A 12,362-nucleotide genomic window follows, 5' to 3' on the forward strand; every position below is an offset into this window, starting at 1 on the left:
TAGAGAATTGCTTATAACAATTGGAGGAATATCAGAAAGCAGGGTGAACACAATAAAATGAATACACAATTGAAGCAATTGAAGTTACTTATATCGCCCTTTGTTGCAGGGAAGATAGTCTTGCAAAAGACAAGATAAAAGAATACACAATTGAAGTTAGCTATATTGCCCTGTTGCAAGGAAAATACAACAAAATAATTTTGTGAAGGACAAGATCAAGAAACACTGAAAGTTCACACTAAAAATTTTCAATAACCATTTATTATTCAAAAATATCCCGTTACTCCAACGAAACATGATTGGTTTGATATAAGCTTGCGCTGATTTCCCATTCACACAAGGAATTTTTAACTGAAAAAGCCGTCAGCCGTTATCTGTCCGGTGGAAATCAGCGCAAGCTTACATCACACCAATCATCTTTCGTTAGAATAACGTGATATTTTTTAATAATCAAAATAACATTAGCTTTGGAAAAGAATATAGTGTGTAATGACTGATGCAACAATATCACGGGGAGAAGAAAAGGCAAACTGTGCTAACTGAAATATTGCTATAACAAATTAGTTATTAGTATATGTTGAAGGTCTCGTTTCCAAATTAGAGGCATCTATCAAGAAAGGTGTGCCACAGGTGGTCCTGTTGAGGGGCACTAAGCTTTTTATCAAGTAAATTCAAAAAATTGCAAATCGAAAATTCTCCGCTATAGATTTAATAAATGAGAGAAAGCAACAACACGGGGGAAAAATTAATAATATGCCGACCAACTACCATGAGAAACCTTAGTGAAAGATCAATTCTTAAAACACTGCAAAATTGATACAACATTCTGGATAGAGGCCAATAAAACCAGCATCTCTCAAATGCAGGCAACATTCCCGAGGGTTGCAAAGAATGAAAACCAATGACTTTATAAATTTAAAGTGATTGTACCACTGTTGAGTGTCTCGCTGTATTTTCTCAAGGAGTGTTTGGATATCCGCTGTATTTCCGAGTGTTTGGATATCTGCTTTTGAATATAGGCCAATAAAACCAACATCTCTCAAATGCAGACAATATTCCCCAGGGTTGGCCAAATGAGAACCAGTGACTTCATAAATTTAAAGTAATTGTAGCACTGTAAATTTCTTGCTGTGTTTTCTAAAAAAGTGTATATCTGCATTTGGTGCTAAAATGGGATGGTGGACCCTGTGGCCTGTATGTATGCATGGAGCTTCTGGTGCATGTATATGTGTGAGAGAGAATATAGATTATGAAGGTCTAGAAAAGATTCATGGAATCAACTGAGGTCAATCGAATGTTGCAGGCTGTGAGCCTAACAATAAAATTTCAGTTTGCAGTAGTTCCATGTCTTGTACTATGGGTAGGAGGCACTGAAAGTGGATTAACAGTCTTAATGTGAGTTGGCAACTCAAAAAGGGATAAAAAGTTCTACTGTGGGAAAGGCTGCACAACATCTAAACATGATACCATTACTGAGACAGGTCCTACTGTAGACTGAGAAAATAACACAAGGCCGGTAGACTTCACACAAGGCAAAGACTAATGCAAAAACTGCAATATAATAATATGCTTTCTACAAATGTAAGTGATTTCCGACAAATCTTGTGCAACTTGCTGGAAACTTTGCGTTCCTAGAACCAGATCAGAAGCACTTTTAAAGGGAATTTCAGACGGATATCTGTTAATATACAAATATTTTAACCATTCAAATAACCTGAGTGGTGAACTCAAATATAAGCATCCATCGCATGCAGACAATTCATTTTGTTTAAGCCCCAAAAATTCAAGACAGAATTCATAGAAATGAAATTGGAACCTTCTTTTAAACAAAGTTGTTAACAACATAACGAGTCAAAAGAAGCATTACTTGCCAAGTTAAATACATAAATAGTAATGCCATTTGATGAAACGATGCAACCATTGAAGCCTATGCTCAAATTTCCAGTCTTCAAAATGGTAAAGATCAATTTACCAAGCAAACATAACTTACAAAAAATGAAACCTCTCCCAAATTCCATAAAACCCTGACAATAACCAGACCGATCTGCCCTTGAAACCATTATATTACTAGTTACAGCAAAGTCGTCCCAGGTAACCTGATTGGTCTGCCCTTGTAACCATTGTATCACTCATTACAGTAGAGGATGACAAAACAAACTCATAAATACTCATATTCGAATCACTTTGCTAAAATAACAAAGTATTTCATTCAAACTGCAGCAACACCAATAATACATGGAATGTAGGCATAATCAAAGAACATTTACATCAAAAATGCAGCAACAAATGTCATTTTTACTTGTGGGAAAAAATAATACAATAGGCTGACATGTATCTCTAAAATAGAGGGCAGGTTGAGCTCTGAAATGTGTCATTACCGCTAGTGTGAATTTATAATATATATACATATATATCATTAAATGGGGAAGCAACTGAACCCTAGCTGATATTGAACTGCCACCAGATTCTGAACCCTTCAGTCCCATTCGGACATGGATCCAGTCTAAGGAGGGAAATGCAGCACCCTCCCAACACCCTGTGTTACCAGATAAATGAGGTCTTGATGCTGGATCCACAGATCTGCATTTCGGATACAAATAACAACACAGATCCACCTAGCTCCATGTAAGATCCACCACATAAACGGATCCTTCAAACCTGGAAATGGATCCCATGCTACTGAATGGATCCTGTGCCAACTAGCATTCACATGATGGATTCCAAGTATATAAAATTAGAATTTTTGGTTTATTTTTTATTTTTTACAAATATCTGCCATCTGTTTGAAACCCTAAAAAACAAATATTCTATTCAGATTTTTAGTTAGACTAATTATTACTAATTTGTCTACTGTACAGTTGAATAAGTTATCAATTACCTATAGGCTATATAGCACATGATAATGCTAGCAGGAAAGGTCTGACACGTCAAAATTTTAAGTTTCAATTTTTTATAATACTAAAAGAAAGCTTTCAGACAATACATAGATAATAATATTATACATGTAATGCACAATGGATGGCTGCGTTATTAACAATTTAATTAGATGATCATGTAGACCCATTTTTGGACATATATTTAGGCATTCTACATCATCATATCAATAAAGTGATCATCGATGAGACACTCAATTTTGTATTTCCAGTTATCCTATGCATCATGATTTCAATATTCAGATTTATGAATTATCTAATGATTTCATTTCTAATGTTGTGATTCATGAATGGTTTTGATTTTTAACTCTGAATGTGTTCTTTAAAATTGAAAAAATATTGTTGTATTTTTTGTACATGGTGTATCTTGTGGATCCGTATCCAAATCCGAATCTGGATCCATGTCCATATCCGTTTCCTTTTACAGGTAAACTTAGGCCCCCCCCAACAATGCTGAGGAGGCAGTCCATGAGAAGTTCACCAGAATCTGGCCCTCCCGAAGAAATATGGACATCTGGGTGAATAAAAATTAGGTCACCCGGATAAAAGAAAACTGAAACTATTTCTGCAAAAGGGGGCTTTATGCATTTTTATCTGAACTCAAGGTGAATCATGGAACCAGCGGGTGTATCTGAATCGTTGGACAACCGATTTTGATCCAGAGCTAGATGTGCTTTCTGCTATCCTGATCTGGATCCAATTGCCTCACCTACCACTGTGTTGCTGGAACGAAGAAAGACTAAGGGCCATCGGCAACTAAGTAGGAAAGCATAGCAATAAATCAAAGACAAAAACTGGTCTGTTTGCATAGGCAAGAATTTGGTATATCTCTAAAAGTGCCTCCCAAAAACTATTCTTCTGAGTCTGGTAAACTGGAAGCACATCCAAAAATTAGATTATGAACTGCTGTCATTCATGTACAATTCATACCATAAATACTGTGGCTTCATCAATGACAAAAAAAGCAGACCCAGTGCAAACTCCAGCTCAAAACGAAGTGCAACAGGAAATTGTTTAGAGTAAAATCAGTCAACATCAAGGACATGTGCCTGCCAAAATCAAGCCTCTCAGAGACAGAAATCAAATCAAAGGCCAAACCTCTACACCAAAGGCTCAGAAAAGGAAAACTACAAACTCAACTAATCACTATGACATCTTGTCCCACAAAGATTCCGAACCTTCCCCATACTTTATTGATTCCAATTTTAAACACATCTGGTGGCAAAGTAAACAAAGGGAAAAGCCAAATATACAGATCGAACATCAATGCTTTGCAAATACAGCTCATTTCTAGAATTTTGCAATTTCCAGTCTTTTCAAACACGAGCTCCTACAAGCATCTGGGAATGCTGATAACATTAGGCAACCCATCATCTGCTGTTTATTGAGCAAGACGAAAAATAAAATGACTGACTGCAGTTCTCAGTGGTTAAACCTGAATAGCAGAGATATGCTCGTAAAATCTATCCTATCCTCTCTTCCTCTATATCAATGCTCAGTTCTTTTGCCAAGAGATCTGAAAGTTTGTGTCTCAAAGTAGAAAATCTAACTCTAAAAAATTTCATCATCTAACCTGGAGGATGATCCAAACTATGGCAGTCCGGAAATCAAGGACCCTGCTCTAATGAAAATTGTTCTTGGTGCAAACATCCTCTGGTGGGTTATCTCTCGTACCCATGAACAGGGGAAGAAACAATAGTCACAAAAATATTTTTGCTCCAGCAGAAAAATGTCCTGATAAGCCTCTCTTAGAGAAGCGAGGGTCTCCAATCTGGTGACTGTAAAGAAACAGGCCCCCTATATTACAATCCGATCTGAAATGGATTGCAGGTAACAGAAAATTGATAAATATATGGGAGGATGGTGTAATGGGAAGAACCACTGCTTAAGAACAAACATGAGTTAATGGAATTAAGAAAAACTATTTTTGATCTCTCGATATGGGATGAAGAAGATGAAGGCATATGGTTGGAATGGAGAACTATAGAACTATATCTCCTTCAGATAAACTTCTCCCTCAACTGGCTGTTTTCCAAATGCAATTGAATGGTATAGCTCATGTAGACAAGCTCACTCTTGACAGCCATGGATGGGGTAAAATGCACTGGCTACATAGTAAAACTGGGTTACATTGCTCTAAATTCAGAGATGTTGCCGCCTCCCTCTACCAGGATACAGAATTACATATGGAAAAATGATGGTTTGCCAAAGGTGAATATTTCTAACTTGACCATAGTTATTAACAGCACAGAATTTACAGAAACGCGATATCCAAGACCCCACCAGATGTGTCTTGCTTAAAAAGGTGGAAGATAATCAAAGATACGTCTTCGATTGTGACTTCACCATTCAAATTAGGTGTACCTCACAGGCCATGCCTAAATTCATTTATCTGCAAATGTGGTTGGCTAGAAACAATACAGGGATGTTGATGGAAACAATACAGACTAATGGAATGATGAGACAGAATATCCAGATGCTAGAGCAATAACAAAAGAGCTGGATCAAAGATCTATTGCCAGGAGGGATGGCACATCCAAAATGTATCCTCGAGAAGCCCAGATCAGTGGAGATGTGGCAAATTTGAATGGATGAGTATGAATCCCAAAGACGACGGATATCTCAGAAAAAATACTCTTTTTCAACAGGAGCTCAAAGGGCAATCCAGACCCAGCCAGGGTATAGGGGCAGCGGAGGGGGGGAGAGTCATGGGTGGTGTCTAGGGGGGCATCAAATAATCGATCAACTGATCATCATAGGAGATTCTTCTCTTATTATGAGGTAGATGCCAAACTTATCCAGTCCAGTGCTTCTTAATCTTGCAAGAATAATCTCAACAATCAAACGAGAGAAAAAAAAAAAGTTTTGATTTCATTGATTTCTACCATGTGCTAAGAGGACTAAACCAGAAGGCAGATCACTCAATAAATGCAGCATCTTGCCTGGAAGCCTGAAAACTAGTTACAAATGGAAGGAACCTCACTCCTCGCTGTCCCTATCCCATGAGCTCCAAAATATGATTTATTCAAAGCTTAATGTGCAATACAGAAAACTGAGATCACAATTCAAATGTCAAGACAAGAGGAGGCCTGCAATCTTGTGGCAAGGATAAGCATCATTATTCCTGTATACAAAAGTGTGGCAATCAAATGCTGGAGAAGATTGATGGTAACATGCCAATTAGCTCCATAATGACAAATGCAGATGGAATTGACCTATTGAATGGGTTTTTGCATTGTTATTTCTAAAGATTCTGCAGCTCTGCCTGCTGGACAGTATGGAAGAAAGTCTATCAGACCCTTGACCTTCCTTCTCTAGGGATTGGTGACAGACCACAAGCAAGTAGAATCACAGGGCAATGGCCACTACGTAATTTAATGGATGGAAGATAAGCCATGAGGCCACTATCAAGATCCATTCCTCCAGCTTCAGAATGACAAGTCAAATGAACTTACAAAACAGACGTTAGAAACAGTAAACTTACAAAAAAATCAAACTGCTCAGCTACAGACAGATTGTGCAAGGACTTGGTGTTTCATTCAACCAGGAAGAATATCTGCTATGTTATTGTTATGACAAAATCTTGCGCCTTAATGCAAAGTGTTTCACAAAAGGCTAAGAAAGTGTAACATGGGAATGATACCACTGCTACATAAGTAATCACTTCCTCTTTTTAGTGAAATATAAATCCAACAAGGGCGGCTTCCCTAGTAGCCTCAAGGAATCCTTAGGAAAAACGAAATCAAGTCTAGGGTCTTCTATACTGACTACTTATTACTGCCGCTTAAACATAACAGTCAAGGTAAGGAATTTGCATATTTTAGCATATGAACCTTCTAAGATAATTTTGGGATGTTTATCAAGTTAGCATAAGTCAAAGAGTAAACCACAAACACTACAAATGAAGAAAAAGTTATGGCTGTTGCAAAACATGCAATTAAGATAGTATATTTCAGAACACAAGTTATTACAACAGCAAATAAATCGGCCCTTGAACTTGAATGCCAATGAAAACTAGGGCTCAAAAGAAAAATTAGACTAGATTTTAATTAACATACAAATTCTGAAAGTAAAAGGGCATATAAAAGCCCTAAAATGCAAAAATGTCCCTACGAAGGCTGTAAAAGAAATCAGCAATACAAGATATGGTGAATGAGTAATTTTAACCATACAAAAGCTCATAAAACCTAGACATCTAGCTATTCTACAACTGAAAATGAAAATTTAGTTGTTATAAACCTTAATTTAATCTTAAAAGTTAAAACAGAAAACAGAATAAAATTTTGAATTTTATGATTGACTATTGGGAGAAGACTAGTACCTACTTATTTTTTAGGCATATGGAGTTAAAGAAGGACTCCTTTGGGGGAGTAAGATAATCTATATCTAGGGCTGTCCACTACTAACCCTAGAAGATCTACCTAGTAACTTACAAAATCCAAGAAATTTATTGCGAAGTTTATCCACTAGAAAGCTTCCTAGGGTCTTAAAGAAGGGATTTCCTCAAAAGAAACCAAGTGAATGCACAATTTGCACTAACAAATATAATTAATAAGAAGAAAGATTTTGAATTTTATAATCAACTGTTGGGAGAAAGAGTAGTACCTACTTATTTTCAGAGCATATGGGGTTAAAAAAGGACTCCCTTGGGAGAGTAAGATGATCTAGAAAGATATCTAGGGTTGTCCACTACTAACCTTAGAATATCTACCTAGTAACTTACAAAATCCAAGAAATTTAATGGAAAGTTTCTCCACTAGAAAGCTTCTTAAGGTTTTAAAGACGGCATTTGCACAAAAGAACCCAAGTGAATGCATCATTTGCACTAGACAAATGCAATTACATTTAAATCATCCATAAACAAATCCAACCAGATCGTCTAAACCACTTACTCGTTAAATCATTATCATCCATCATCAATACCCTAGCCATCAAAATTCATAGAAAATGCAAAATCATTGACTAAATTCATCTCCAAGAGGAAACCAAGCACCCTCCCTGGTCTCTTTCTTGTGGTTGTCAATAGTGTCTGAGTTAGGAGGATTAGGGTTTCAAACTTTGTGTCTTACCCAAGTCTAGTTAATTGTGTTAATTCGGGCTCCAGTGTCATTACGTCCTTGGATTTCGATTTGTGGTCCTCGCTCAAGGCATAAGCTGGGAAATGTGAGTCTAGGTCAAAAAAAATTATGAGGGCTTTGTAAGGTGTGGTGTGGTTTTAGTTGGGATAAGCTCTAGTCAAAGGAAATTGGGGGTTGACCAGGTTTCTCTGGGTTTTGCAGTCCTCTCGTCCTCTCATTGGTGTATTTGGGTTCAATGGTCAATGGTGAAAAGTTTGGGGAGGAGGTTGTCACTCCTTTTGTCTCAATTGTTGGGTCGTTTCTGGAGTTTGGGTCAAACATATGGAGCTTTTGTGATGATTTAGTTGGCCCCGTGGTCTTCGTGGTGTAGGGTCTCATATGCTCTTTTGCAGGTAAAGATTCGCATAGAAGTTGTTGGAAGCCCGCCCCCGATTCAACCATGTCATCGAGGCAAGGAGTGGGGGGGTGGTGACCAAGTCTAGCAAGGGCAACATGGTGCGAGGCCTTTTGTCCATGACTCAGCTGCCCACCTTTTCAATGTAGTTCCATCAAAGCGCAGAGAAATTTGAAAGATTGAGACACAAGTGTGGGTAGAAAGACAATCGCCCTCCATTCGGAGCTCAAGGAGGACATGCCAGCCTGGGTTCATGACCTTGAGCATACTAGGGGAAGGAAAAAACGGTACCTAAACTTCGTAACTCTTCATTGGCAAATGAAAACCCTATTAGGCCTACTCCTGAGGGACAAACAAATGGAGAAGTACAACATTTTTGTGCCCCTTGATAACATCAAGAGAATGCTCAAGAACCAACGATTTTGTTTAATACTTTAGATAGACTCGACTCTTGTCTGGGTCATTTAGAAAGTCCTAGCACAAGGGGGACCTGATGGATCCTCCTAGTCCCAGCACAAGGGCACCTGCAAATATTTCATCTTTTGATAATGATTAGAAATATCAGTGGCGAGAGAAGCAGTTCAATGGCTTTTTTGGGAAGGATCTAGGTTGGTAAGGATGGGAGTTTGGCTTCTTTAGTGGTCTCCTCATTACATGGCAATTTGCAAGGTGACTCCAGGCACAGCCTGCTAGGCATGTATCACGTCTTTTGCTCATCTCATTGCTTTGTGTTCTTTTGTAGGTAGAGGTTCACATAGAAGTCGTTGGAAGTTTGCCTTCGATTCAGCCATGCTACCAAGACAATGGGAGAGGAGCAAGCGAGGGGTGGTGGCCAAGTCCAGCAAGGGCAACATGGTGCCAAGTTTTTTGCCCATGACTCAGTTGCCACCTTTTTCAATGCAGTTCTGTCGAAAACACGTAGAGAAATTCGAAAACTTGAGACAAGGGCGAGGGTCGAAAGACAATCCCTCTTTGATTCGGAGCTCATGAAGGACATGTCAGTGTGGGTTCCTAACCCTAGGCATACCAAGGAAAGGAAGAAATAGTACCTAATCTCTGTGGCTCTTCATTGGCAAATGAAGACCTTGTTAGGCTTGATCCTGAGGGACACAACCAAGTGGAGAAGTACAACATTTTTTGCATCCCTTGAGGACATCAAGAGAATGCTCATGAACCAGAAATTTTGTTTTTTGGATAGAATCGACTCTCGTTGGCTCATGTCGAAAGTCACATAGCTTGTGAATCGGAAGGGGGACATGATGGATCCTCCTGGTTCTAACGCGAGGGCACTTGCAAATATTTCATCTTCTAATAATGATTAGAAATCTCAATGGGGAGAGATGCAGTTCGATGGCTTTTTTGGGAAGGATACGAGTTCGTAAAGATGGGAGCTTCACTTCTCTCATGGTCTCCTTGTTGCATGGCAGTTTGTTTGGCAACTCCATGCCCAATCTACTAGGCATGTGTCATGTCTTTTGTTTCTCTCGTTGTTTGGTGTATGGTCGATTGTGGCACTTAAGACCTGGTTGTTTTTCTTGTTATGTTTATTTTGCGAATAGGTTGCGGAAATTAGGCCTAGTTATATGTATTTTGGCAATCTATCTATGATTTTTAGACCACTAGCGTTGATGGTTTTTTAGGTTATGCCTAGTATCTTTGGGCGGTAAGGTTGGAAAATGTTGCAAGACAATATTGGCTTGGCTCTAATGTCAAAGTATGTAGTCTACTACAGAAAGTTGCATCCTCCATGGTCACTCTGGTAATCCATGCAAATCCATGTAAAAGTTGATTTTGATTAATATAAAAGCCTTAGTTTACAAAAATTAATAATAATAATGATAATTAAAAATTATAATAAAATCTATCTTGACTAGAATGTATATGATGGCTACAAACTTGAAACAAGGCAAAAAGCATAACTTCGAAGCGTCATGACTCATTTTCCAATTTAAACCCATGATCCTTACTTGAATGCCATGTTACCAAATTCACCAAGTTTGAGGGCTAGATTCATAGATACTCAAATCCAATACAGATACAAATTCTGAACATAACAATGCCAAATGTCAACCTCAATGAACAAGGGAAAATTTAGCAGTCGCAATAATACATGGATAAATAGTGGACTGTTAAGTGGGTTGTGTGAAGACCATGTTATAACCTGTGGCCATGTCTTTATTTGACTACACCCAATCAAAGTCTAACCTAGTGGGGGTAAATCCTTAGTTCTATGTACCCAAGGCAACAATAGCAGGGCCCTAGTGGGGGTAAATCCTTAGTTGTGGGCAATAGTTCTATGTACCCAAGGCAACAGTAGCAGGGACCCTAGTGAGGTTGGCTCCTTAGTTGTGGGCAATAGTTCTACAAACCTAAGGCAATAGTAACAGGGGCATTAAGAAGATCTTATGAACTTTAATGCATGTCAATTGGCTTTGTTAACATTGAATGTGTTGTAATAGTGTTCCTCGAAGGCCTTTGCCATTGTGTCTGGACCTACGGATTTGGGCTCAAAAATTGTTAATTGAAAGCCCATAACTAACCTTGATCGAATCAAATACAACTTGAAACTAGTTTCTTCAAAGTCTACAGTAAAACGGGTATCTATAATATGTAAAGAGGTGGGCAAACAAGCGAAGCTTGAATGATATTTCGGTCTACACGACAAATGATGGGTCATTCAAGATCAAATATGGGGGAGGAGGCAGTGTCGAAGTGATATTTTGATTGATCATATGAGTAATACATCTGAATTGGGCTAGGATTAGGGCTGAGGTGCAAAGTTGGGAAACTAAATATAGACATTTCTTCTATGCGTGCATGGAAAAATGTCTGATTGAGTATAAAGGAATTCAAAATTTAAAAATAAAATATTGACTAGTTTTGGTTGGTTGCTAAAAGATTGAGGTGGTTATTATTATTATCATTATTATAAGTTTATTTTTAAATTACATTTAATTTTTACAAATTATTTATTATTGCAAGAGGATTGTATGATTATTTATTATAAGAGTCCTAAGTGTATTTATAGTGTGATGGGAAGATGTTAATAAATTAAATTAAAATATATATATATATATATATATATATATATTAATTATGAAAATATATAATAAAATAAAGTAATATAAATGCATTATAACTTTGGATTTTTGGGGTACTGAGAGAATTATGTTTTTTTATTTTTGTAATCCCTTTGGTACTTGTTAGAAATAGGGTTAAGATGAATTAATGGTGGTCATTAGGATTTGGTCGAATAGATATCCCAAATTAAGTAGCCAAATGATAGCTATCATAAATGTGTGAGAAATGCTCGCTTCATTGTAATAAAGTTTCATATTTGGAGAACGCATTGCTTACTTGGGTTGACCAAAAGTGTTCAATTAAAAAGGGAGTCTTGGAGTGGTTTGTTATACTTTATAATATATAAAAAAGCATATTCAAATTGTTTGTGCTTATTGTTTCTTTGTCATATCCGGATCTTGAGCTTTTTCGAAACACTGGTGGATCCATATCTAGCTTTACCTAGCTCTGGATGCTGGTAATAACTTAGAATAAGTGCCAAATACATTAAACTTAAACATTTTGGATAAAACAATGACTAAGGTACCTCATGTGTTGGGTCAACATCATCATTGAATGAGTGAAATGAACATTGTAGGTTATTGTGTTATGAAGAATGTTGCTCGTCATCAATGGGTGTCTATAGTGTGGATCATCGAAGAAAAAATCTCCTCTAGTTTACCCCTAGTTGAGAGGGGATAACAAGGATCACACAGCCAAGTCCATTTCAAGTCTCAGTGCTAGTAGAAGAGAGAGGAACAAACAACTCAGCAAGATTGCAAGGACGAGCAGTTGAATTCAGTGGAAAGTATGCACCCTCAAAAAAAACTGAATGAAACCTGCAGTGTTGGGTATGTGTTATATTTTTTCCACGACTAGTTTCACACATTGTTACGT

The sequence above is a fragment of the Pinus tabuliformis genome, chromosome J (genome assembly GCF_031772625.1).
Source record: "Pinus tabuliformis cultivar Carrire ecotype Pingquan chromosome J, CPIR1, whole genome shotgun sequence".
NCBI classification, from domain to species: Eukaryota; Viridiplantae; Streptophyta; class Pinopsida; order Pinales; family Pinaceae; genus Pinus; species Pinus tabuliformis.